Here is an 11241-nt window from a genome sequence, read left to right as displayed (position 1 = left end):
TAAGTCATGCTATTAGCTTATTATACAACAACAATGTTAGGTATCATGAAAAACTTTTCATGAAAATAATCATGAAAGCTCTGTGACCCTTGAATTACACTTAGAATAAAGCACCACACACTAATTAAGGTAATCCAAGGATCATAACTCTTTCATGATTATTTTCATGAAAAAAATTTCATGATCCCTAACTTTTCCCATTATACAATCAAAACTTTGTTCATTGTAATGTATGTTCTCATTTCCAAACAAGTCGAAAGCCAAAATTGAAGCAAGGCCATGCTGAATTTCTAGCTAATGTTGCCACAAAATAGCATGTATAAACCAAATAAACCATTATTATTATTGTTATGATTGAATAATCAGTTACAGGGTATGGTAGTGAACTCTGCTCTTGATACTACTAAATTACCTTAATTACAAACTAAATTGTTGCCACATTAAGTAGCATATCAAGCAAGCTTTCTGCATTTGGCCTTTCATCCAGTGAGACGGCAATACAACCCAAAGCAATTCTAAGAAGTGAAAGCATTTGATCACGAACACCACTTGATGCATCACTTAATAGTCTACAATCAAGAATTTCTTTACACTTGTCGTGATGGATTGACTGAGTCCGAGTCAGTGCCAATTCAGCTAAATTAGTTCCTTCACTTATAGCAGGCCTGCCGGTTAATAATTCCAGCATCACGATTCCAAAACTGTAAACATTCCCAGATGGAGTCACCTTTATTGTGCATGCATATTCTGCATGTAACAAAAAGGCTCCGAACACAATAAGTTCAAAATTTGATCAATAATAACAATATTTACTGCATATTGAACTAAAGACAGTTAAAAAAAAGCAGATTACCTGGAGGGATGTACCCAACTGAACCAGCTACAGCAGAGATTGTCTCCATGGTTTTCGAAGGCTTGATCACCTTTCCAAGATCAAAATCTCCAATCAGAGGCTTTGAAAGTGATTCCATTAGGATACTTTTCGTCGAAAGATGGAGGAGAATTATGGGTCCAGTTGAAGTGGAGCACCCATGTAGGAAAGCCAGACCTCTAGCAATTCCGACAGCTATACTGTACCGCTCTTCCCATTTCAGAACATTATCACAACTTGTGTGAAGAAGGTCAAAGAGAGTTCCATGTTGAGGATTTTTGTAAACAACATATGCGCTACGAGCTGTTAAAGTATAAGCTAGAGGGATCATGATATTTGAATTGCTTAGCTTACCTAAAACCATTAGCTCTTGAACAAACCTCTCAGGGTTAAACAATTGGAATGCCTTACAGCTCCAATTTAGCTTCTTGATGCAATAACTCATCCCACAAGGCATGACAGCCTTGTAGTAGGTGCAGAACTCACTCTTCAGCATCATGTTAACAGGTTTGGAAACTGCCTCCATGGCTTTGGATAAGTTAAGCTTTGATTTATGGATGCTATTATCAGTTATCCAATGACCTTTGACACTATAAAATTGTATTAAGAATCGTTCAAAACCCATCAACATGTCCACAAAAGCCATGATATCTAAACCACCATTTCCTTGCCTGGAAATAAAAACAACAATAATTGTTACTAACACAAAGCCCAAGGCACTGCCAGCAGCAAATGAAAGGACTCCCGCATCCATTGTCTTTCTCTGTTTTGGAGATAATGAGGGAGAGTTTGAATTTGTAGTGCTAATGAGACCTTTGTTTCCACATACATCAACTGTAACGGATGTAAAGAACTGGGGAATCTGACTAGAAAATTTGTTGTTGGAAAGATCCAACACATCTAATCTGAACAATCTTGATAACGTTCCAGGTATAGGTCCTTCAAAGAGATTGCTGCTTAAATTTAGTGCAATCTGCAAAGTCTGTGGCATCAACGGAATTGTCCCATTGAGTTTGTTGTTCCCTAGTTGGAGTTTTAAAAGGGAATTCAAGTTACCAATTGAAGCAGTTATTGAACCGCTGAGATTGTTGCCTCGTAGATCCAAGTTGGTAAGAGATTGCAAGCTTGAAATTGAAGATGGTATCGAACCGTTCAGTGAATTCCAGCCGATATTCAGTTTCCGCAATGCTTGTAATTAGGTAATTTGAATTGGGATTTCTCCAAGAAAATTGTTGGTTTGAAGCTTCAATTCCTGAAGTTTGTTCAGAACACCCAACTGTACTGGCAAAACACCAGTGAGGTGGTTGTTAGCAAGATTCAGCAGTGCTAAATTCTTGCACGAACTCAATTCAGGAGGTATTGACCCACTCAAACTATTGTTTTCCAACTCCAAATAGGTCAGTGTTTGAAGGCTTCCAAAAGATGAAGATGGGATTGTCCCATTCAATTGATTGTTTCCTAATCTCAACCTCAACAAGGTTGGAGACATATTTGCAAGTATTGGCCCACTTAATGAATTATAAGATAAATCTACACTCTGCAAATTTGATTGGGATAAAAGGTCTCCAGGAATTGACCCATTTAACTTATTATAACTAAGGTCTAAATTCTTGAGATGTTTTGTAATCCCAACTGGAATAACACCAGAAAAAGAATTCTGGTTGGCCGCGAATCGCCATAGGTTTTGGATAGTTGAAAGGAATTTTGGGATTCCACCACTCAAATTATTAGAAGATAGAATCAAAAGTTGCAGATTGAGAAGCTCTCCAAATCTATTAGGGATTGACCCATAAATGTAATTGAAACTAAGATCAATTGTAGTTAATTTCGAATAATTCGCAATTGATTCAGGGAATTTACCTTCAAAGTGATTGGCAGAAAGCCCAAGCTCCTCCAAAACCATGGATTTTCCAATGTTCATAGGAACAGAGCCGATGAACTGGTTGAAGCCAAGGTTCAAACTTTTGAGACCAACCAACCCATCAAGCTGTAAATCAATGCGTCCACCCAATGAATTGTGAGACAAGTCCAAGGACTCCAACTTAGCAAAACCATTAAAAGTGGGTAAAGGGCCAGACAATTTGTTCCTACTAATATTCAACAGTTTCAACCTAGTAATCTTTCCACAACCGGTCATGAACTCATCTGGGATTGAGCTCAAGTGATTGTTGGAGAGATCAACAACCTCCAAGGTATCAATCTGGCAAAGAAAAACAAGAAAATCGGGGGGAAGAGATAGAGAAAAAAGGGAGAGAGAGATTGGTGATGGCAGAATTGTTGGAAGTGCATGTAACCTCCTTCCATGAACATGCATTTGGGTCTTTGGTGACATTCCATGGGGAAGGAGGAGAAAACTGGGCTGTGCTGTTGGGGAGAAGACCATAGAGCTGTTAGGGAAAATATGTGATTCCCCACAAGTAAACCAATCAATGGGAATAAAAACTAATGCGGAAAAATTAAATCAAAAGCAACACAAGAATTTTTACGTGGTTCCCTCAATGTGAGGTACGTCCACGGGATCGAAATTCGATTCCACTATCAACCAAATAAGTTTCCAAACGATTACAAATGAGACACGAATAGTCTCACAAACCACCCTTAGGTGAATTCCAAATAATCACAAATAAACAAGAGGAAAGAGCTCACCAAATAGATGAACAAAAATCTTCAGAACCAGAGTTGTAGAAGACCCAAAATAACGAACCAAATCAACACCAAAAACGAAGCGAAGAACCACCCAAATTAATTCCATTGTTCACACACCCAAATAATTGATTTCACCAAAGTGGAGTATGTGTAGCAGCCGTTCTCTTCACCTTGGGATGAGCAAAAAAAACAAAACCCTAAAATATTGTGAATCTAGAGTTTATTATCAAACCTTAGTTGTTTTCAAATTTGATTGGGCCTCCACAAATTAAATATAATATACAAAAATATATTATAATTAATACTAAACCAAATTAAACTCTTTTTCCAAAATCAATTGGGTCCCACACTCCAATAAGGAGGTATACCCAACAATTCTCTCCCTACCGACTTAGGTGGAGATATCAACCATACCCGCCAAAGTTCGACATTTCAAATGTTTGTCTCTCGACAAAGTCTTAGTCAACATATCCGAAATATTATCATCCGTGTGACTCTTTTCGAGTTGCAACAATTTCGAATCTAACACATCACGAATCCAGTGGTGTCTCACATCAATTTGTTTCGATCTTGAATGAAAAGTAGAATTTTTACTCAAGTGAATAGCACTTTGACTATCACAATAAAGCACATACTTTTCTTGCTTTAAACCCAACTCTTGCAAAAATTTCTTCAACCATAACTCTTTTTTGCAAGCTTCTATAATGGCAATAAATTTAGCTTTGGTAATTGAGAGAGCAACACATTTTTGTAATTTAGATTGCCATGTCATAGCTCCCCCTGCAAAAGTCATCAAATACCCTGAAGTAGATTTCCTAGAATCAACATCACCGGCCATGTCAGAATCTGTGAACCCATCAAGCATCGGCTTACCATCCCCAAAACACAAACATACCTTCGAAGTCCCTCGAAGATACCTTAAAATCCATTTTACCGCTGCCCAATGTTCTTTACCCGGATTAGAGAGAAAACGACTCACCACACCAATGGCGTGAGCAACATCTAGCCTTGTACAAACCATGGCGTACATCAAAGAACCAACTGCTGAAGCATAAGGAACTTTCAGCATCTCTTCCTTGTCTTTCTCACTTGTAGGACATTGATTCGAACTAAGCTTGACGTGACCCGCAAGTGAACAACCAACCAGCTTTGCTTTATTCATGTCGAACCTTTCAAGAACTTTCTCAATGTAGCTTTCTTGAGACAACCAAATCAGACCCTCTTTGCGATCACGAACAATTTTCATACCAAGTATTTGCTTTGCCGGTCCCAAATCTTTCATAGCAAAAGATTTACTCAACTCCAATTTCAACCTGTTTATCATGGTAGAATCTTGACCCATAATTAACATGTCATCAACATAAAGCAAAAAAATAATAAATTTGCCATCCTGAAATTTTTTCACAAACACACAATGGTCCGAAGTAGTTTTAGAAAAACTATTATTCATCATGAAAGAGTCAAATTTTTTGTACCATTGCCGCGGAGCTTGCTTGAGACCATACAAACTTTTATTCAATTTGCAAACAAATTTCTCTTTCCCTTTCTCTACAAAACCTTCTGGTTGCTCCATGTAAATTTCTTCTTCAAGGTCACCATGAAGAAATGCGGTCTTCACATCAAGTTGCTCAACTTCAAGGTTCATACTTGCAGCCATGCCAAGTACAACCCAAATAAAAGACATCTTCACAACTGGCGAGAAAATTTCATCAAAATCAATACCTTTCTTTTGCCCAAAGCCTTTTACAACAAGACGTGCTTTGTACATCAGATTCTTGCCATCATTCTTTAATTTGAAGACCCACTTATTTTTCAAAATTTTTCTCCCCTTAGGCAACTTCACTAAATCATAGGTGTGATTTTCAATTAAGGAATTCATCTCCTCTTCCATGGTCTTTTTCCAATCACCTTTCTTTGCATGCTCAATTGCTTCTTAGTAGCTCTCAGGCTCCCCTTGATCTGAAATCAACACAAATTCATTGGGAGGATACTTTCTTGAAGGTTGTCAGTCCCTTGTAGATTTCCTCAACTCAAGTTGTGGTGGCAGTTCTTGAGTTGGATGCTCTTCCTTAATTTCTGGCTCAACTTTATTAGGATTAGCATCATCCTCTACATCTTCAATAGGTGGCTGTACATCTCCTCCATTTTCATCATCAACTGAAGATGAAGGAGATGGATCCATGTCAATGAGATCACTAGTTTTTGGCTCCGGTTGATCACCTTTGCCAAAGTCTTCAATTGTTTGGTCTTCAATAAACACAACATCACGGCTTCGAATGACTTTCTTGTCGACCGGATCCCACAATCTATACCTAAATTCATTACGCCCATAGCCAAGAAAAATACATTGTCATGACTTACTATCAAGCTTGGACCTTTCATCTTTTGGAATGTGAACAAAAGCTCGGCAACTAAACACTTTCAAGTGCTCATAAGACACATCTTTGCCGGTCCAAACTCTTTCTGGAACATCACCATTCAATGGATAGGAAGGAGACAAATTGATCACGTCAACTGCTGTCTTCAATGCCTCACCCCAAAAGGATCTTGGCAATTTAGCTTGTGAAAGCAAACACTTTGTTCTTTCCACAATGGTGCGGTTCATCCTCTCGGCAACTCCATTTTGTTGAGGAGTCTTCTTAACTGTCTTTTGATGCCGAATACCTTGGCTGTGACAATACTCATCAAATGGCCCAATGTATTCACCACCATTGTCTGATCGGATGCACTTCAATTTCTATCCTGTTTCTCTTTCAACCATGGCCTGAAAAAACTTAAATGCTTCTAGAACTTGATCTTTAGTTTTTAGTAGAAAAGCCCAAACTTTCCTTGAATAATCATCAATGAAAGTAACAAAATAAAGTGCACCACCATGTGTTCTAACTTTTAAAGGACCACAAACATCCGAATAAATCAACTCCAAAACATTTTCTTTTCTAGAAGCAACATTTTTATGAAAAGAAACTCTATGTTGTTTACCCGCCAAACAATGAACAAATGTTTTGAGATGTGTACCTTTCAAACCGAGTAGAAGCTCTTTCTTGAAAAAAACTTGTAGCCCCTTTTCACTCATATGGCCAAGCCGCTTGTGCCAAATTCGGTAGAGGTATTATCTTCAAGTGCATTGACAACACCTTTACAAATTTTTCCTTGCATCGAATAAAGTGTATGAGTCTTCTTGCACTTAGCCACCACCAAAGAACCCTTCGTGAGCTTCCATATTCCATCACCAAATTTGTTGTTGAAGCCTTCATCATCTAACTTCCCAGTAGAGATCAAATTGAGGTGAATGTCGGGAACATGCCTCACATCTTTAAGAAACAACTTGCAGCCCAAATTTGTTTCCAAGCAAACATCACCCATGCCAATAATCTTGGACAAACCTTCATTACCCATTCGAACAAAACCATAATCTCCTTCGGTGTAGGTAGTGAAGAAATCAACTCGAGAAGTCATATGAAAGGAAGCACCAGAATCAATCACCCAATTTCTCTCTTGGCCCACAAAATTGATACAATCATCTTCACAAACGACCATGAGATCATCGGTAGTAACTGTCGTTGTGTCTTCTTGTTTCTTATCCACACTTTTTTCACGCATTTTCTCCTTGTTCTTGAGCTTTCGGCATTCTCGCTTCATGTGCCCTTTCTTGTGGCAATAATAACACTCAATGTCTTTCTTTGAAAAAGAACCATCTTTTGATTTATCACGGCTTTGATCACGACCTTGAGGAGTTTTACTCCTCCCTCTTGTTTTGCTTCGGCCTCTCACAACAAATGCTTCTGAATGAGAGGAACCTGCTGATTTTCTTCTAGTTTCTTCATTTAACAGGCTACTAGTGACTTGGCCCATTGTGACAACTCCATCGGGCGCCGAATTACTGACGGTCACAACCAAAGTCTCCCAACTTTCGGGCAAAGAATTAAGTAGCATCAAAGCCTGCAACTCATCATCAAAAATAATTTTCATAGAAGCAAGTTGGTTAACAATACTCTTTATTTCATTCAGATGTTCTGAAATAGGGCTGCCATCTTTATATTTTAAATTAACCAACTTAAGAAATATAAAGGCTTTATTTGTGGCTGATTTTCTGTCATAAAGACTCTCTAATTTTTTCCATAAATCATGTGCCGAAGTTTCAGTAGCAACATGATGAAACACACTGTTATCAATCCATTGACGGATAACACGAACGACTTTTCGATTAAGCCTCTTCCACTCATCATCTTTCATACCTTCGAGTTTGCCACTATCACCCTCAATAGGCCCATACAAATCTTTACAAAATAATAGGTCCTCCATTTTAGTTTTCCAAGTTACTCAATTGCTTCCATTGAAGCTAGACATACGACCCACATTCCCCCCAATTGATTTACACAAATAAATAAACCCAAATAAACCGTAAGCTCTGATACCAGTTGTTAGGGAAAATATGTGATTCCCCACAAGTAAATCAATCAATGGGAATAAAAACTAATGAGGAAAAACTAAATCAAAAGCAACACAAGAATTTTTACGTGATTCCCTCAATGTGAGGTACGTCCACGGGATCGAAATCCCATTTCACTATCGACCAAATAAGTTTCCAAACGATTACAAACGAGACACGAATAGTCTCACAAACCACCCTTAGGTGAATTTCAAATAATCACAAATAAACAAGAGGAAAGATCTTACCAAATAGATGAACAAAAATCTTCAGAACTAGAGTTGTAGAAGATCCAAAATAACGAACCAAATCAACACAAAAAACGAAGTGAAGAACCACCCAAATTAATTCCACTGTTCACACACCCAAATAATTGATTTCACCAAAGTGGAGTATGTGCAGTAGCCGTTCTCTTCACCTTGGGATGAGCAAAAAAAACAAAATCCTAAAATATTGTGAATCTAGGATTTATTATCAAACCTTAGTTGTTTCCAAATTTGATTGGGTCTCCACAAATTAAATATAATATATAAAATTATATTATAATTAATATTAAACCAAATTAAACTCTTTTTCTAAAATCAATTGGGTACCACACTCCAATAAAGAGGTATACCCAACAAGAGCTGGTTCATGGTGGTTCTCTGGTTTGGAGACAATTCAGAGAACACCAACTGGAGGAAAAAGAAGAAGAAGAAGAAGACGAGAGAAGTGGTGTGTCCATATCTCATTTTAGCTTGTGTTTTGTTTGTTCCAGGCATGGATGGAAGTTTGGTAGTAAGTTTATTTATAATGAAAAATGTGAGGGATTTTAAATGTTTGGATTTCTTAACATTATTCATTTATAATTTTATATAGTGTAGGATTTAAATTCAAATATTATATTGTGATCTACATTCAGTATAAAAATAGACCAAATAATTGAATTTATTGTTTATTCCTAGTGATAGGAAAGAGGGTGTGTGTGTTGTTGCAGCTTATTTATGGGACTTTGAGCACCTCTCCAGCCATAATTTATTACTTTTTCTTCAAAATTTATGTAAAGAGTATTTTTAATTTTAGAAAATCATTTTTTCAAGTACTTTCTTCAATAATCGTCTATATTCTTTGTTTATTTCATATAAATATTATTTTATATTTATTTTTCAACTAAATTTAACTTTTAAAAAAAAATTGATATGACAGTTACGTTTAAAAGTAAAAAAGAGAAGAAAGAAATTAATTTTATGTTTTCAAAGGATGACTAGTGACTCTCCAAATATACAGTCATTTTAACACTTGCCAATTCTAGTCTCTTTTTTTAATCAAAAAAATTAAGTCTCTTTAGAGGGGCTGTTGTTGGAGATGAGTTTGAAGGTTTTTTTAAATTAGTAATTAAACATTTAGGATAGGGGAGTTGTTTGATTTGCTCTTAAGGTCTAATTATTAGATTCTAAATTGTATTAGTTGAAATAAGTTAAAATATTCTTTTCTTATTTTTTCATAATAATTATTTTAATTTATTTAAGCTATTTTTTCTTATACACTATTAGTAGAAATTACATACAAAACTTTGATAATAAAAGTCCAAAATAAAAAGCATAAATAATAACCACATATCCAGAAAAATAAAATAAAAAAGTCCCGCTACACAAGTGGTGACCCCTAAGATTAGACCTTTAGGCCCCGTTTGTTTGGGGTTATAGAAAGGGGATTGGGATTGATAGTGAGGTGGGACTACTATATGGGGTGTTTGTTTTGAGAGATGGGGAGGGGACTACTAATACCTTGATATTAGTAAAGGCCTTGGAAGGGGGATTCATAGTGAGGAGGTAGAGATGGTATTAGAAAAATAGTGAGGGGATTAGAAATTTTTTTATTTTTTATATTTTTTATATATTGGGAATTTTTTTTAAAATATTAATGTTTAATTTTTTATATTTTTTTATATTTTTTATTATTTTATATAAAAATAATTTAACAATTCCCCACTAACAATCCCTTCACTATTAATCCCCTCCATTCTATCTCTGAAAACAAACGGGGCCTCAGGGAGCCAAAAAGCGAGTCAATTGGTACTACATAGTTACTCAGGGTTTGTTTGGCATATAACTAAAAAAATTACATATTTTTTTGAATATATATATATATATATATATTTGGCTTTGGCAATGTTTTCTGAAAATTATGTCAAATTATTTTGCTTTGTCTGTCTTGAATAAATCAATCGAAAAAATTAAATTCAAAATAAAAAAAAGTTCACTATGGATTAAAAAAATAACGAAAAGCCGAATATTTTTTATTCTTGTTTTTTGTCCTTTCTAATTTTTTTCAAAACTTTTTAGATTTTTTTAAAAACTTTTGCAACCCGTTTAGTCGAGTTAAACTCAAAAATATAAATTTTGATTAAAAATATTTATTAAAAATTAAAAATAATAAAACTACTAAAATAATCAACCATAAACACCCACCAGTAATAAAAAGAGAAGGATTTAGAAAAACGAAGAGAGAGAATATACCGTTTTAGAGAGGGGAGAATGTTGGAGCCTCTTGTTTTGGGAGAGTTGATTGGACTCATTACTATTGGTAAATATTATTGACTTTTAGGACTTTTTTGTCCTAAAATATTAATTTTTTATTCTATTTTTTTATTTTTTTAAAATATTAGCTTATTTTTAAAGTAAAGGATTAAAATAATATAAATATCTTATTTATCCTTATTTTATATTCATTAACAACATAAAAAGCATAATTATTTTGATATTTTTTCAAAAATATACTATCAAAGGGTAATTTTAAAAAAATAATCACTTTGTTTGGTTTCAGTTTTCAGAATTCATTTTTCAGAAAATTTTACTTTCTCATTTTCCATATTTTTTTATTTTCACTAATTTTTAAAAATATTTTAAGCAACTTTTTTAATTTTTAGACACACCTAACATAAATACACTTAAAAAGTATAATATTTGCGAAAAAAATCTTTAAAAAATTCACTAAATACAAAAAATACAAAAAATATATGAGAATTTAATACATTTTTTGTATGTATTTATTATTTTTAAAAAATATTTTTTCAAATATTTTTTCACAAATATTTTACTATTTAAATACATCTAAGTAGGATACACTTAAAAAGGTCAAAAAATTGCTTAACATTTTAAAAATATTCACTAATAACAAAAAAACACGAAAAACAAAAAACTCAATTTTCAGAAAACTAAATTTAGAAAAATGAAACTAAACACAATGAATATTTTTAAAGTGCAATAATTGTACAATAAAAAAAAAGTTGAATTTCCAAAAAAAGACGATTAGT

General features: G+C 34.6%; 1 pseudogene; it reads right to left on the bottom strand.

The window, feature by feature from the left end:
• Positions 1–307: 307 nt before the first annotated feature.
• Positions 308–4538, bottom strand: LOC114290671 (uncharacterized; annotated as a pseudogene).
• Between the last annotated feature and the right edge of the window lie 6703 nt (positions 4539–11241).

The sequence above is a fragment of the Camellia sinensis genome, chromosome 3 (assembly GCF_055761805.1).
Source record: "Camellia sinensis isolate YWXY chromosome 3, ASM5576180v1, whole genome shotgun sequence".
In the NCBI taxonomy this organism is placed as follows: domain Eukaryota; kingdom Viridiplantae; phylum Streptophyta; class Magnoliopsida; order Ericales; family Theaceae; genus Camellia; species Camellia sinensis.
The sequence above is the reverse complement of the archived record's forward strand: the minus strand, read 5'-3'. Positions and strand labels throughout refer to the sequence as shown.